This window comes from Mobula hypostoma, chromosome 31 (genome assembly GCF_963921235.1).
Source record: "Mobula hypostoma chromosome 31, sMobHyp1.1, whole genome shotgun sequence".
In the NCBI taxonomy this organism is placed as follows: domain Eukaryota; kingdom Metazoa; phylum Chordata; class Chondrichthyes; order Myliobatiformes; family Myliobatidae; genus Mobula; species Mobula hypostoma.
The window spans coordinates 595,652-613,552 of NC_086127.1; positions in this window are offsets into that span (position 1 = coordinate 595,652).

Below are 17,901 nucleotides of genomic sequence, written 5' to 3' on the forward strand. Positions count from 1 at the left end.
ATCTTGTACACCTCTATCATGTCTCCTCTCATCCTCCTTCTCTCCAAAGAGTAAAGCCCTAGCTCCCTTAATCTCTGATCATAATCCATACTCTCTAAACCAGGCAGCATCCTGGTAAATCTCCTCCGTACCCTTTCCAATGCTTCCACATCCTTCCTATAGTGAGGCGACCAGAACTGGACACAGTAATCCAAGTGTGGCCTAACCAGAGTTTTATACAGCTGCATCATTACCTCGCGACTCTTAAACTCTATCCCTTGACTTATAAAAGCTAACACCCCATAGGCTTTCTTAACTACCCTATCTACCTGTGAGGCAACTTTCAGAGATCTGTGGACATGTACGCCCAGATCCCTCTGCTCCTCCACACTACCAAGTATCCTGCCATTTACTTTGTCCTCTGCCTTGGAGTTTGTCCTTCCAAAGTGTACCACCTCACACTTCTCCGGGTTGAACTCCATCTACCACTTCTCAGCCCACTTCTGCATCCTATCAATGTCTCTCCGCAATCTTTGACAATCCTCTACACTATCCACAACACCACCAGCCTTTGTGTCGTCTGCAAACTTGCCAACCCACCTTCCTACCCCCACATCCAGGTCGTTAATAAAAATCACGAAAAGTAGAGGTCCCAGAACAGATCCTTGTGGGACACCACTAGTCACAACCCTCGAATCTGAATGTACTCCCTCCACCACGACCCTCTGCCTTCTGCAGGAGAGCCAGTTCTGAATCCACCTGGCCAAACTTCCCTGGATCCCATGCCTTCTGTCTTTCTGAATAAGCCTACCATGTGGAACCTTGTCAAATGCCTTGCTAAAATCCATATAGATCACATCCACTGCACTACCCTCATCTATATGCCTGGTCACCTCCTCAAAGAACTCTATCAGGCTTGTTAGACACGATCTGCCCTTCACAAAGCCATGCTGACTGTCCCTGATCAGACCATGATTCTCTAAGTGCCCAGAGATCCTATCTCTAAGAATCTTTTCCAACAGCTTTCCCACCACAGACGTAAGGCCCACTGGTCCATAATTACCCGGACTATCCCTACTACCTTTTTTGAACAAGGGGACAACATTCGCCTCCCTCCAATCCTCCGGTACCATTCCCGTGGACAACGAGGACATAAAGATCCGAGCCAGAGGCTCAGCAATTTCTTCTCTCGCCTCATGGAGCAGCCTGGGGAATATTCTGTCTGGCCCCGGGGACTTATCCATCCTAATGTATTTTAACAACTCCAACACCTCCTCTCCCTTAATATCAATATGCTCCAGAACATCAACCTCACTCATATTGTCCTCACCATCATCAAGTTCCCTCTCATTGGTGAATACCGAAGAGAAGTATTCATTGAGGACCTCGTACACTTTCACAGCCTCCAGGCACATCTTCCCACCTTTTTCTCTAATCGGTCCTACCTCCACTCCTGTCATCCTTTTGTTCTTCACATAATTGAAGAATGCCTTGGGGTTTTCCTTTACCCTACCCGCCAAGGCCTTCTCATGCCCCCTTCTTGCTCTCCTCAGCCCCTTCTTAAGCTGCTTTCTTGCTACCCTATATTCCTCAATAGACTCATCTGATCCTTGCTTCCTAAACCTCATGTATGCTACTTGACTAGATTTTCCACCTCACTTGTCACCCATGGTTCCTTCACCCTACCATTCTTTATCTTCCTCACCGGAACAAATTTATCCCTAACATCCTGCAAGAGATCACTAAACATCGACCACATGTCCATAGTACATTTCCCTGCAAAAACATCATCCCAATTCACACCTGCAAGTTCTAGCCTTATAGCCTCATAATTTGCCCTTCCCCAATTAAAAATTTTCCTGTCCTCTCTTATTCTATCCTTTTCCATGATAATGCTAAAGGCCACTGTCCCCCAGATGCTCACCCACTGAGAGATCTGTGACCTGACCCGGTTCTTTACCTAATACTAGATTCAGTGTGGCATTCCCCCTAGTCAGCCTGTCAACGTTCTGTGACAGGAATCTGTCCTGGACACACTTAACAAACTCTGCCCCGTCTAAACCATTGGAACTAATCAGGTGCCAATCAAAATTAGGGAAGTTAAAGTCACCCATGATAACAACCCTGTTATTTTTGCACCTTTCAAAAATCTGCCTCCCAATCTTCTCCTCGGTATCTCTGCTGCTACCAGGATCTACAGCACATTACAGGCCCTTCGGCCCACAAGGTTGTACTGACCATGTAACCTACTCTAGATACTGCCTAGAATTATCCTACCGCATAGCCTTCTATTTTTTCTAAGTTACATGTACCTACCTACGAGTCTCTTAAAAGACCCTATTGTATCCACCTCCACCAACGTCACCCGCAGTGCATTCCACGCACTCACCACTGTCTGTGTGAAAAACTTACCCTTGACATCCCCTCTGTACCTACATCCAAGCACCTTAAAACTATGCCCCCCCCCCGTGTTCGCCGTTTCAGCCCTGGGAAAAAAGCCTCTGGTTATCCACGCAATCAATGCCCCTCATCATCTTATACACCCCTATCAGGTCACCTCTCATCCTCTGTCGCTCCAAGGAGAGAAGGCCGAGTTCACTCAACCTATTCTCACATTGCCTCAAGATTCAGGGGAGAAGATTTAGGACGGAGATGGGGGGAAACTGTTTTTCCCAGAGAGTGGTGAATCTGTGGAATTCTTTGCTCAGGGAAGCAGTTGAGGCTTCGTCACTAAATATATTTAAGATACAGTTGGATAGGTTTCACATAGTAAGGGAATTAAGGGTTATGGGGAAAAGGCAGATAGATGGAGCTGAGTTTACGAACAGATCAGCCATGATCTTATTGAATGGTGGGGCAGCTCGATGGGCCAGATGGCCGACTCCTGCTCCTATTTCTTATGTTCTTCTGTTCTTATAAGGTACGCCCTCCAATCCAAGCAACATCCTTGTAAAGCTCCTCTGCTTGCTCTCTATAGTATCCACATCCTTCCTGTAATGAGGTGACCAGAACTGAACACAGTACTCCAAGTGGGGACTAACTAAGGTTTTATTTAGCTGTAACGTTACCTCTTGGCTCTTGAACTGAATCCCATGTTTGATGAATGCCAGCACACCGTACGCCTTCTTAGCAACACTGTCAACCTGCACAGCAGATTGAGTGTCCTATGGATACAGACCCTAAGATCTCTCTGATCCTCCACACTGCCAAGAGTCTTCCCATTCATACTATATTCTCCATCAAATTTGACCTACCAAAATGACCCACTTCACACTTACACAAGGAATTCTGCAGATGCTGGAAATTCAAGCAACACACATCAAAGTTGCTGGTGAACGCAGCAGACCAGGCAGCATCTCCAGGAAGAGGTACAGTCGACGTTTCGGGCAGAGACCCTTCATCAGGACTAACTGAAAGCAGAGCTAGTAAGAGGTAAGTGCTCTTACTGGCACTTCGCACTTATCTGGGTTGTACTTCATCTGCCACTTCTCAGCACAGTTCTGCATTCTGTTGATGTCCCGCAGTAACCCCTGACAGCCCTCCACACTATCCACAACACCTCCCAAACTTTCCCTACCACACAGCTGCATGTACCTATCTAAGAGTCTCTTAAAAGAACCTATCGTATCCGCCTTGACCACCGTCACCGGCAGCCCATTCCACGCCCTCACCAGTCTCTCTATGTGGAAAAACTGACTCCTGACATCTTAAATGTGACATCTTAAATCTAAGCACCTTAAATGTGTGCCCTCCCGTCTTCAACATTTCAACCCTGGGAAATAGCCTGTGGTTATCCACACGATCAATACCTCTCATCATCTTATACACGTACTCTCTACATACTCTATATGTACATACATACCATCCTTACACATCTAGAGAAGAAGGATACGTAGGTGAGAATGCTGTTCTTGGACTACAGCTCAGCATTCAACACCATAGTTGCATCCAGGCTCGAGAAGAAGTTCAAAGACTTCGGCCTTGACCCGGCCTTGTGCAGCTGGATCCCGGACTTCCTGTCAGATCGCCAGCAGGTTGTAAGAGTGGGCTCCCTCTGAGAGTCCAACCCTCTGACTCTCAATACAGGAGCCCCCCAGGGCTGTGTACTGAGTCCCCTCCTTTACTCCCTGTATACCCATGACTGTGTCGCCACCCACAGCTCCAATCTACTAATTAAATTTAGTCATAATCATAGTCATACTTTATTGATCCCGGGGGAAATTGGTTTTCGTTACAGTTGCACCATAAATAATTAAATAGTATTATGTAAATTATGCCTGGAAATAAGTCCAGGACCAGCCTATCGGCTCAGGGTGTCTGACCCTCCAAGGAAGGAGTTGTAAAGTTTGATGGCCACAGGCAGGAATGACTTCCTATGACGCTCTGTGTTGCATCTCGGTGGAATGAGTCTCTGGCTGAAAGTACTCCTGTGCCCACCCAGTACATTATGTAGTGGATGGGAGACATTGACCAAGATGACACGCAACTTAGACAGCATCCTCTTTTCAGACACCACCATGAGAGAGTCCAGTTCCATCTCCACAACATCACTGGCCTTACGAATGAGTTTGTTGATTCTGTTGGCGTCTGCTACCCTCAGCCTGCTGCCCCAGCACACAACAGCAAACATGATCGCACTGGCCACCACAGACTCGTAGAACATCCTCAGTATTGTCCGACAGATGTTAAAGGACCTCAGTCTCCTCAGGAAATAGAGTCTCCTCATGTTAAAAGACCTCAGTCTCCTCATGAAATTTGCTGACAACACTACGTTGATTGGTCTTATCTCAAACAACGACGAGGTGGCCTATGGGGAAGAAGTCACCTCTCTGACACAGTGGTGTCATGAACTTCTCCCTCAATGTCACAAAAACAAAGGAGATGGTTGTGGACTACAGGAGGAATGGAGACGGGCTAGCCCCTATTGACATCAATGGATCCAGGGTTGAGAGGGCGAACAGCTTTAAATTCCTCGGCATAAACATCACCGAGGATCTCACATGGTCTGTACATACTGGCTGTTTGGTGAAAAAGGCACAACAGCATCTCTTTCACCTCAGACGGTTAAAGGAGTTTGGTCTGGGCCCCCAAATCCCAAGAACTTTCTACAGGGGCACAATTGAGAGCATCCTGACTGGCTGCATCACTGCCTAGTATGGGAACTGTACTTCCTTCAATCGCAGGACTCTGCAGAGAGTGGTGCGGACAGCCCAGCACATCTGTAGATGTGAACTTCCCACTATTCGGGACATTTACAGAGACAGGGATGTAAAAAGGGCCCGAAGGATCACTGGGGACCAAGTTACTCCTACCACAATCTATTCCAGCTGTTACCATCTGGGAAACGGTACCGCAGCATAAAAGCCAGGACCAGCAGGCTCCGGGACAGCTTCTTCCAGAGTGATGAACTCACTCTGACTTGAGCGTACTCTATATTACATTGACTGTTCTGTTTATTATAAATTACTGTGATTGTGCATTGCACATTTAGACAGAGATGTAACGTAAAGATTTTTACTCCTCACGTATGTGAAGGATGTAAGAAATAAAGTCAGTTCAATTCACCTAATCTTGGATCTCGGGCTTCAAGTCCCTGTAAGTAGGCACACAAGTGGGTAGGGAGGTAATGATGGCTGGCCTCTATTAGTCAATCTGTCGAGTGCAAGAGTTGGGAAGTCTCATTGCTTCCTTGTAAAGCCCCAGGCTGTCTGTGCATCCTCCTGCCTTACATCACCGGTGTAGAGGTCGAGAGGGTTCAGGGCTTTGACTCCCTAGGAGGTGAACATCACCAATACCCTATCCTGGTCCAGACCACATTGACACCGAGGCTATGAAACACGCACGAGCACGTCTGCTTTCTCAGGAGGCTGAGGTAATCTGGCCTGTCCTGGCTGACCCACAACAGCTTTTACTTTTACAAGCTTAACCACAGAAAATCCCATCCAGATGCATCATGGCTTTTGTCTGTGACCACAAGGAACCTCAGAGAGCTGTGGACGCAGCTCTGCACGTCAGAGAAATCAGCCTTCCCCACCCCCACCACCACCCGAACCCCCCCAATGCACTGTATCTACATGCCACCGTGGCCCCCAGTAAAGCAGTCAGCAAAATCAAAGGCACTGCCCACTCCCGAAGTTCCCTCTTCTTCCCCCACCCCCACCCCCAAAATAAAGGCCTGAGTGCATCTACCACCAGGATCAGGAAGGTCCCCTCCTCGGGGTCCCTCTTTGAACCTCTCAGTTGTCCTGTGGAACCAGGGAGGGGAGAGAAAATCACCTTTCTACCACCCCATCTCAGGTGACTGAGGTCTGGGCTTCTTGGCAGAGGGAGAGCAGGGGGACAGGAGGCCCCTCCCCACCAAACCCACCGCCAGTGGGTGATTCCCTCTCTTGGACTGATAAAGGACAGTTCACAGAAGGCAACTCTTCCACACCCCTCTGTCTGTCCACACTTTGTCTCTATCTTGGATCGCAAGACCCTGCAGCGGATAGTGAGGTCAGCTGAGAAGATCGTCGGGGTCTCTCTTCCCGCCGTTACAGACATTTACACCAAACGCTGCATCCGTAAAGCAAACAGCATTGTGAAGGACCCCACGCACCCCTCATACAAACTCTTCTCCCTCCTGCCATCTGGCAAAAGGCACCGAAGCATCTGGCTCTCACGACCAGACGATGTAACAGTTTCTTCCCCCAAGCCATCAGACTTCTCAATACCCAGAGCCTGGACTGACACCAACCTACTGCCCTCTACTGTGCCCGTTGTCTTGTTTATTATTTATTGTAATGCCTGCACTGTTTTGTGCACTTTATGCAGTCCTGGGTAGGTCTGTAGTCTGGTGTAGTTTTGTGTTGTTTTACGTAGTTCAGTGTAGTTTTTGTATTGTTTCATGTAGCACCATGGTCCTGAGAAACGTTGTCTCGTTTTTACTATGTACAGTACTAGTAGTTATGGTCGAAATGACAATAAAAAGTGACGACTTGACTCTTTATCTCTCTACACTTTGTCCCTATCTCTCCACACTTTCGGCTCCATTTTGGATACTACTGTACAAAGTACCCAGGACGTCTTCAAGGAGCGGTGTCTCATACAGGACCCCCACCACCCAGGACATGCCCTATTCTCACTGTTACCATCGGGAAGGAGGTACAGAAGCCTGAAGGCACACACTCAGCGATTCAGAAACAGCTTCTTCCCCTCTGTCATCCGATTCCTGAATGGACATTGAGCCCACGAACACTACCTCACTTTTTAAAACATATATTTTATTTCTGTTTTTGCACGATTTTTTAATCAATTCAATATGCATATCCTGTAATTGATGATTGATTTCTTCTATGTTATGTATTGCATTAAACCGCTGCTGTTCTTTAACAAATTTCATGACACATGCCGGTGATAATAAACCTGATTCTGATTCTTTCTTTTGCTCTACTAACTCCCTCCAGCAGAGAATAGAAGAAATAGGAGTAGGCCATCCGGACCATCGAGCTTGCCCCCGCCACTCAATAAGATCATTGTTGATCTGGCCGTGGACTCATCTCCAGCTACCTGCCTTTTACCCATAACCCTTAATTCCCCTTACCAAGCAAAAATCTGTCCAACCTTGTCTTAAATACATTGACTGAGGCAGCCCCCCCTGCTTCATTGGGCAGAGAATTCCACAGATTCACCACCCTCTGGGAAAAGCAGTTCCTCCTCATCTCCATCCATAATCTACTCCCCAGAATCTTGAGGCCATGTCCCCCAGTTCTAGACTCTCTCTCTCTTTCCACTTTCTCTCCACTTCCCTCTCCCTCTCCACTTTTTCTCCCTTTACAGAATTCCTCTTTACTTCTTCTCTCTCTCCACTTCCCCCCTCCTCTTTCCCTTTCCCCCTCCATTTCCTCTCCCTCTCTACTTTTTCTTGCTCCACCTCTTCTCTCTACACTTTCTGTCCCTCAATCCACTTTCTGTCCCTCTCTCCACTTTCTATCCCGCTCTCTGTCTACTTTCTCTCTTCCTCTCTCCACTTTCTCTGTCTTCACTTTCTGTCTCTCTGCACCTTCTTTCTCTCTAACACTTTCTCCCCCTCCATTCTCTCTCTACTTTCTCTCTCTCTCCCTGTTTCTCCCCCTCTATGGCGCCCTCACTCTCCGTTCCCTCTCTCTCAACTTTCCCTAGTTCAAATTTCAGTCTCTTTTCACTTTCTCCTTCCCTCTCTCTCTCTCTCTCTCTGTCTGTCTCTGGCTCCCCTCCCCCCCACCTCACTCCCGCAGACAGGATGTTGTCCGGAGAGTGGGAATCCCTCTGGCAGGGAGCTGTGGGAGGAGCTGACATTTCGGGAAGCGCCGAGCGAGAGCCGCCAGTGCGGGAATGACGTCCGGATCTTTAAGGTCAGCCAGTGAGAGAGTTGGTGCCGCTCCATAGTCCGGGTGAGGTCACTCTCTCCTGGGACCGAGCGCGGTCAAAACCAGTCCAGAAAATACTCCTTCCTGGCGAGGAGTAGAGTGCTTGGGGGGTTGGGGAGACGGGGGAGCGGGACAAAAAGGAGAACGAGAGTGCAGGGGTGAGCGATGGGGTCGAAGCTCGGGAGTTAGGGACAGAGACGTGGCGGGGAGGAGAGAGGGTGAACGGGCAGAGAAGAGGGGGAAGGAGCAGAGACGGGGAAAGAGAGGGTAGAGAGGCAGATATGCAGCGAAGGGGGAAGGAGGGGGAGGGGCGGAGACGGGGAAGGAGAGAAGGGGAGGGAGAGATAGGAACAGTGGGGAGACAAGCAGGGCCAGAGAGAGAGAGAGAGTTAGGCATGGAAGAAGTGGGGACGGCAGGGGGGAACGAGAAGCAGGTGCGAAAGCGAAGGAGGTGTGAGAGATGGCAGGAAGGAACGACCGGTGGGAAACGAAGAACCAACCGTGACACTGACTTGCTTCAGAGCTGAGAGATCGGAGAGGAAAGCAGAGATGGGTCAGGGAAAAGTCGGGGGGTGGGGCGAGTGAAGAGAGGAGAGAGGAAAAGAGTGCGAAGCACAGTGTGGGGGTGGTGTAGAGAGCTCCACACCGTGTCTGACCCGTGTCCCGGGAGCGCTCGGTGCTCACACTGGGGATAAAGTGGGGGACACAATGTGGGGGTGATGTAGAGGGAGCTCCACACCGTGTCTGATCTGTGTCCCGGGAACGCTCGGTGCCCACACTGGGGATAAAGTGGGGGACACACTGTGGGGGTGATGTAGAGGGAGCTCCACACCGTGTCTGACCCGTGTCCCGGGAGCGCTCGGTGTCCACACTTTGGATAAAGTGGGGGACACACTGTGGGGGTGATGTAGAGGGAGCTCCACACCGTGTCTGACCCGTGTCCCGTAAGCGCTCAGTGCCCACACTGGGGATAAAGTGGGGGGGAGACACTGTGAGGGTGATGTAAAGGGAGCTCCACACCGTGTCTGACCTGTATCCCGAGAGCGCTCGATGCCCACACTGGGGATAAAGTGGGGGGTGGACACACTGTCGGGGTGATGCAGAGGGAGCTCCACATTGTGTCTGACCCGTGTCCCGGAAGCGCTCGATGCCCACACTGGGGATAAAGTGGGGGGGACACTCTGTGGGGGTGATGTGGAGGGAGCTCCACACCGTGTCTGACCCGTGTCCCGGGAGCTCTCGGTGCCCACACTGCGGATAAAGTGGGTGGGGACACACTGTGGGGGTGATGTAGAGGGAGCTCCACACCGTGTCTGACCCGTGTCCCGGGAGTGCTCGGTGCCCACACTGGGGATAAAGTGGGGGGGGGGACACACTGTGGGGGTGACGTAGAGGGAGCTCCACACCGTGTCTGACCCGTGTCCCGGGAGAGCTCGGTTCCCACACTGGGGATAAAGTGGGGGACACACTGTGGGGGTGATGTAGAGGGAGCTCCAAACCGTGGCTGACCCGTGTCCCGGGAGCGCTTGGTGCCCACACTGGGGATAAAGTGGGGGTGATGTAGAGGGAGATCCACACTGTGTCTGACCCGTGTCCCGGGGAGCGCTCGGTGCCCACACTGGGGATAAAGTGGGGGGGACACTCTGTGGGGGTGATGTGGAGGGAGCTCCACACCGTGTCTGACCCGTGTCCCGGGAGCTCTCGGTGCCCACACTGGGGATAAAGTGGGTGGGGACACACTGTGGGGGTGATGTAGAGGGAGCTCCACACCGTGTCTGACCCGTGTCCTGGGAGAGCTCGGTGCCCACACTGGGGATAAAGTGGGGGACACACTGTGGGGTGATGTAGAGGGAGCTCCACACCGTGTCTGACCCGTGTCCCAGGAGCGCTCGGTGCCCACACTGGGGATAAAGTGGGGGGACACACTGTGGGGGTGATGTAGAGGGAGCTCCACACCATGTCTGACCTGTGTCCTGGGAGCCTCGGTGCCCACACTGGGGATAAAGTGGGAGGGGGGACACTGTGGGGGTGATGTAGAGGGAGCTCCACACCGTGTCTGACCCATGTCCCGGGAGCGCTCGGTGCCCACACTGGGGATAAAGTGGGAGGGGGGACACTGTGGGGGTGATGTAGAGGGAGCTCCACACCGTGTCTGACCCATGTCCCGGGAACGCTCGGTGCCCACACTGGGGATAAAGTGGGAGGGGGGACACTGTGGGGGTGATGTAGAGGGAGCTCCACACCGTGTCTGACCTGTGTCCCGGGAGCGCTCGGTGTCCACACTGGGGATAAAGTGGGGGGTAGAGACACACTGTGGGGATGATGTAGAGGGAGCTCCACACCGTGTCTGACCCGTGTCCCGGGAGCGCTCGGTGCCCACACTGGGGATAAAGTGGGAGGGGGGACACTGTGGGGGTGATGTAGAGGGAGCTCCACACCGTGTCTGACCCGTGTCCCGGGAGCGCTCGGTGCCCACACTGGGGATAAAGTGGGGGGGGGACACACTGAGGGGGTGATGTAGAGGGAGCTCCACACCGTGTCTGACCCGTGTCCCGGGAGCGCTCGGTGCCCACACTGGGGATAAAGTGGGGGGGGGACACACTGTGGGGGTGATGTAGAGGGAGCTCCACACCGTGTCTGACCCGTGTCCCGGGAGAGCTCGGTGCCCACACTGGGGATAAAGTGGGGGACACACTGTGGGGTGATGTAGAGGGAGCTCCACACCGTGTCTGACCCGTGTCCCAGGAGCGCTCGGTGCCCACACTGGGGATAAAGTGGGGGGACACACTGTGGGGGTGATGTAGAGGGAGCTCCACACCATGTCTGACCTGTGTCCTGGGAGCCTCGGTGCCCACACTGGGGATAAAGTGGGAGGGGGGACACTGTGGGGGTGATGTAGAGGGAGCTCCACACCGTGTCTGACCCATGTCCCGGGAGCGCTCGGTGCCCACACTGGGGATAAAGTGGGAGGGGGGACACTGTGGGGGTGATGTAGAGGGAGCTCCACACCGTGTCTGACCCATGTCCCGGGAACGCTCGGTGCCCACACTGGGGATAAAGTGGGAGGGGGGACACTGTGGGGGTGATGTAGAGGGAGCTCCACACCGTGTCTGACCTGTGTCCCGGGAGCGCTCGGTGTCCACACTGGGGATAAAGTGGGGGGTGGAGACACACTGTGGGGATGATGTAGAGGGAGCTCCACACCGTGTCTGACCCGTGTCCCGGGAGCGCTCGGTGCCCACACTGGGGATAAAGTGGGAGGGGGGACACTGTGGGGGTGATGTAGAGGGAGCTCCACACCGTGTCTGACCCGTGTCCCGGGAGCGCTCGGTGCCCACACTGGGGATAAAGTGGGGGGGGGACACACTGAGGGGGTGATGTAGAGGGAGCTCCACACCGTGTCTGACCCGTGTCCCGGGAGCGCTCGGTGCCCACACTGGGGATAAAGTGGGGGGGGACACACTGTGGGGGTGACGTAGAGGGAGCCCCACACCGTGTCTGACCCGTGTCCCGGGAGCGCTCGGTGCCCACACTGGGGATAAAGTGGGGGGGACACACTGTGGGGGTGATGTAGAGGGAGATCCACACCGTGTCTGACCCGTGTCCCGGGAGCGCTCGGTGTCCACACTGGGGATAAAGTGGGGGGGGGACACACTGTGGGGGTGATGTAGAGGGAGCTCCACACCGTGTCTGACCCGTGTCCCGGGAGCACTCGGTGCCCACACTGGGGATAAAGTGGGGGGGGGGACACACTGTCGGGGTGATGTAGAGGGAGCTCCAAACCGTGTCTAAACCTCTGTTGCTCTCCGCAGGGATGTTGAATCAAAAACAGGAAGCCCCTCCGGCACTGATACACAGGCGGATGGCAGTCAACCGTCCCTCTGAATGGATCACTCAGTCTGCGAGTGGAAATTTGCTGGGCTGGAGCTGGTGCAGAGGAGTCCCAGCATTTCCTGAGAGCGCAGTGTGTGTGGTCAGTAAACAGAGCGGAGCCGGAGGGAATACTTGTGGCCGACCCGGAGCTGTCTGGGCCCGCGGTGCCTGCCCCGGGGAACGGAGCCGCAGCTGGAAGGCCTGGCGTGAGGTCCGAGAGCGGCCCCTCCGCCCCACACCTCTGCGCAAGCGGACTCGGAGTGAGGCAGGAGAGAGAGGAGCGAGAATCGGGTTCAATATCACGGAAATGGGCTGCTCTTGCACAGAGGAACATCATTGCCCTGCATAACAGATCGGCTGTGAATCACAACAGGAAACGCGCGGAATTAAATTAAATAACTCGTGCAAGGAGAGAGCCAAGAAAAAGGCGGGGGGGGGTGGCGGGGGTTAAAAAAATAAAGTGTTCTTGGGTTCAACGTTGAATCGGGCGGCAGAGGGGAAGAAGCTGTTCCAGAATCGCTGAGAGTGTGCCTTCAGGCTTCTGTACCTCCTTCCCGACCGTCACAGTGAGACAAGGTTGAGATATGAGGAGGGTCTGGCCGTTTTAGGAATGCCGGGGTGGGGATCTCATTAAAACCCAGTGAATGTTGAAGGGACTAGTGGGGAGGATGTTTCCTCCGGCGGTTGGGGGGTGGGGGTGGTATCCAGGACTGGAGGGCACGGCCTCAAAACTGAGGGGCATTTGACAAGGTTCCGCACTGTAGGCTTATTCAGAAAGTCAGAAGGCATGGGATCCAGGGAAGTTTGGCCAGGTGGATTCAGAACTGGCTTGCCTGCAGAAGGCAGAGGGTGGTGATGGAGAGAGCACATTTTAGTAAGGCATTTGACAAGGTTCCACATGGTAGGCTTATTCAGAAAGTTAGAAGGCATGGGATCCAGGGAAGTTTGGCCAGGTGGATTCAGAATTGACTTGCCTGCAGAAGGCAGAGGGTGGTGGTGGAGGGAGTACATTCAGATTGGAGGATTGTGACTAGTGGTGTCCCACAAGGATCTGTTCTGGGACCTCTACTTTTCGTGATTTTTATTAACGACCTGGATGTCGGGGTAGAAGGGTGGGTTGGCAAGTTTGCAGACAACACAAAGGTTGGTGGTGCTGTAGATAGTGTAGAGGATTGTTGAAGGTTGCAGAGAGACATTGATAGGATGCAGAAGTGGGCTGAGAAGTGGCAGATGGAGTTCAACCCGGAGAAGTGTGAGGTGGTACACTTTGGAAGGACAAACTCCAAGGCAGAGGACAAAGTAAATGGCAGGATACTTGGTAGTGTGGAGGAGCAGAGGGATCTCGGGTTACATGTCCACAGATCTCTGAAAGTTGCCTCACAGGTAGATAGGGTAGTTAAGAAAGCCTATGGGGTTTCATAAGTCGAGGGATAGAGTTTAAGAGTCGCGAGGTAATGATGCAGCTCTATAAAACTCTAGTTAGGCCACACTTGGAGTATTGTGTCCAGTTCTGGTCACCTCACTATAGGAAGGATGTGGAAGCATTGGAAAGGGTACAGAGGAGATTTACCAGGATGCTGCCTGGTTTAGAAAGTATGCATTATGATCAGAGATTAAGGGAGCTAGGGCTTTACTCTTTGGAGAGAAGGAGGATGAGAGGAGACATGATAGAGGTATACAAGATATTAAGAGGAATGGATAGAGTGGACAGTCAGCGCCTCTTCCCTAGGGCACCACTGCTCAATACAAGAGGACATGGCTTTAAGGTAAGGGGTGGGAAGTTCAAGGGGGATATTAGAGGAAGGATTTTTACTCAGAGAGTGGTTGGTGCGTGGAATGCACTGCCTGAGTCAGTGGTGGAGGCAGATACACTAGTGAAGTTTAAGAGACTACTAGACAGGTATATGGGGGAATTTAAGGTGGGGGGAGTTATATAGGAGGCAGGGTTTGAGGGTCGGCAGAACAATGTGGGCCGAAGGGCCTGTAATGTGCTGTACTATTCTATGTGCTATGAAACCCTTTAGAACAGATAGTGAGGAGGGATTATTTTATACAGAGAGTAGCGAATCTGTGGAACGCACCGCCGCAGATTGCGGCGGCGGCGGCCGAGTCCCCTGCGTGTATTTCAGGCGGAAGTTGTTCGTTCCCTGATCGATCGGGGCATCAAGGGACCTGGAGAGACGGCAGGTGTACGGGGTTTGAGTGGGATCATCCGGGATCAGTCGTGATGGAATAACAGAGCAGACTCGACGGGCCGAGTGGCCCGACTCCTGCCCCCTATGCCTCATGGCCCTGGGTGACGCCTTCATGTCGGACGGTCGCACCGGGTCTGGAAGGCGCGCTGACCGGCGGGGAGGCCGTGACGCGGAGCTGTGGCCGAGTTTTACAACTTCTACAGCTGCAGCTGGTCCCAATCCTGCGCGGTGGCCCGTCCTGCCCTCCCCCCACCGCACCAGACGGTGATACAGTCGGTCAGAAATGCTCCCCCAGCGTCCATCTGTCGGAACCTGCGAGGCTCCTCGGTGACGCACCGCCTCCCCTCAAAGCCACCCCCTCCTCCCTCCCCCGATGAAATCTAGCCGCCGCCAAGCCTTCGGTGCAATCACGTCCAAGTGCTGCGCCCTGGCTCGGACTTCGGGGGTGTTGATTTCCCAGGACCCTGAAGCCGCCCGCCCGAGGGCCGGCCCCTTCCTGCAGCCCGCCGACAGCTCCTCGGTCTGCTTCGCTGGACGGGGGTGGGGGGGTGCGAAGTTGGCGCTGTGACTCCACTCTGCCAGCTGATCTGACCCACTCCTGTACGCCTTGAGTAGGGGGGGGGGGGAGAGAGAGAGAGAAAAACACTGAACTAGAAAGAGAGGATGTGTGCGAGAGAGAGAATGAGTGCGAGAGAGAGATGGGAGGAGAGAGAGACAGAGAGAAACTGAATTAGAGGAAGAGTGAGAGATAGAGGGGGAGAGAGAGGGCAGAGAGTGAGGGGGAGAGGGAAAGGTAGAGAATGAGAGAGAGGGCGGGGAGAGGTAGAGAGACTCAGAGAGAGTGAGAGAGACAAACAGTTACACTCAGAGAGAGGGAGAGGTAGAGAGAGACTGAGAGGGAGAGACAGGGACAGGTGTGAAGGTATATCATGGTGGTTCACGTCACAGCATTAGGGCCCTCAGGCGTCCTGGAGTTGGGCATTCAATTCTCCAAGGAGTCCCAGTACACCCTCCCCGTAGAGTGCACACTTTCCCCCGGGTGCTCTGCTTTCCTCCCCCAGACCAAAGATCTACACCGGAGAGTTAACTGGTCAATGTAAAGCGTCCCGTGATGAGGTTAGGGTATGTCGGGACTGTGAGGTTGCTGGGGTGGAGTGTCTCAAAGGAACAAGGGGTCTACCCCACGCTGTACCACTGAATGAACAGATAGATAAATAAATAGAGTGAGTGTGTGAGAGAGAGAGAGATGAGACAGACCCAGACACCAAGAAGGGGTGGGAGAGGAGGGGTGGGGAGGAGAGAGAGAATTAGAGAGAGGGAGGAGTAGAAAAAGAGGTGTAGAGAGAGAGAGGGGAGAGAGAGAGAGGAGGGGGTAGAGAGAGAGGAGAGAGGGAGGAGGAGAATGAGAGGGCGAGGAGAAAGAGAGAGGAGAGAAGGAGAGAGAGGGGGAGAGACACCGAGATGGGGGGGCAGGGAGGGGAGAGAGAAGGGCAGAGAAATAGAAGGGGAGGAGGGAGAAGGGAAGAGGGGGAGAGAAGCAGGGAGAGAGGGAGAAAGAAAGGGGGAGGAGAGAGAAGTGGAGAGAGAGGGAGGAGGGGGTACGAGAGAGAGAGGTGGGGAGAGAGGGCAGAGGGTGAGAGAGAGGAGAAGTGGGGAGGAGACAGAGAAACACTGAGACACCCACCCAGAGATACACACAAACATGTTCACACACACATTCACAAAGACATGGACACACACGCAGACGAACGGGAACGTGGACTCTGTTGAAACCTGGGTCGGACTGCTGTGTCCGATTCTGGTCTCCCATTTGCAGGGAGGGGGTGACTGAGCCAGTGTGGGTGTGGGTGTGGGAGAGACTCACGAAGATGTTGTCGGTTCCGAGCTACAAGGGGAGACGGGACAAGGGCTGGGACTGCTTTTCCTGGAGTGAAGGAGGCTGAGCGGTGACCTGATCGAGTTTTATAAACTCAGGTGGTCACTGTCCTCTACTCTCCCAGGGTCCAGGGTGGTGTCCTGCCCTCGTACGCCAAGGTCCCCCTGTCCCTCAACTCTCCCCACCGTTCACAGTGGGTGTCCTGCCCTCGTACACCGAGATCCCTCTGTCCCTCGACACTCCCCACCGTTCACGGTGTGTGTCCTACCCTCGTACACCGAGGTCCCTCTGTCCCTCGACACTCCCCACCGTTCACCATGCGTGTCCTATCTTCGTACCCCGAGTCCCCCCACCCTCGACACTCCCCACTGTTCACGGTGCGTATCCTACCCTCGTACACTGAGGTCCCTCTGTCCCTCCACACTCCCCACCGTTCACCATGCGTGTCCTACCCTCGTACCCCGAGTCCCCCCACCCTCGACACTCCCCACTGTTCACGGTGCGTATCCTACCCTCGTACACTGAGGTCCCTCTGTCCCTCCACACTTCCCACCGCTCACAGTGTCCTACCCTCGTACACCGAAGTTCCTGGATGTGTGCCAACTGGCCCCAAACTAACCCAGAAAAAAGTTCTTATTTTGTTAAATTATACTTTAATTAATAATATTATAATATATAATTACATTCAGTAACAAAGCAGATTTTATTAAAAACATCATAGTGTACATTAGTTAGTTTATATTAACTCCATAGCTATCACGTAACATTCAGTGATTAAGATTAATAAATCTATATTAAAAATATCACTGCACGTAAGTCAGTTTTGTTTTAACTCCAGGATGTATTACGGGATCATAGATTAGAAATTAGGCTTCGCTACATATACGATTCAAAATGCAGCGTTATAAATTAGCGTGAACCGGGACCGTGTAACGGGTTGGAACAAAGGGAGCTTCACTCCGTGTTTGAGCCAGGAGTGTGATGGGATTGTGTGGAGGGAGTTTCACTCTGTGTCTGTCCCTGGGAGTGTGTGATGGGATGGTGTGGAGGGAGATTGACTCTGTGTCTGAGCCGGGAGTATGATGGGATGGTGTGGAGGGAGCTTCGCTCTGTGTCTGACCCCGGGAGTGTGTGATGGGACGGTGTGGGGGGAGATTGACTCTGTGTCTGAGCCGGGAGTGTGTGATCGGACACAGTGTGGGGCTCCCTCTACATCACCCCCACAGTGTGTCCCCCCCCCACTTTATCCCCAGTGTGGACACCGAGCGCTCACGGGACACGGGTCAGACACGGTGTGGAGCTCCCTCTACATCACCCCCACAGTGTGTCCCCCCACTTTATCCCCAGTGTGGGCACCGAGCGCTCCCGGGACACGGGTCAGACACGGTGTGGAGCTCCCTCTACATCCCCCCCCACAGTGTGTCCCCCCCCACTTTATCCCCAGTGTGGGCACCGAGCGCTCCCGGGACACGGGTCAGACACGGTGTGGGGCTCCCTCTACATCACCCCCACAGTGTGTCCCCCCCCCATTTTATCCCCAGTGTGGGCACCGAGCGCTCCCGGGACATGGGTCAGACACGGTGTGGGGCTC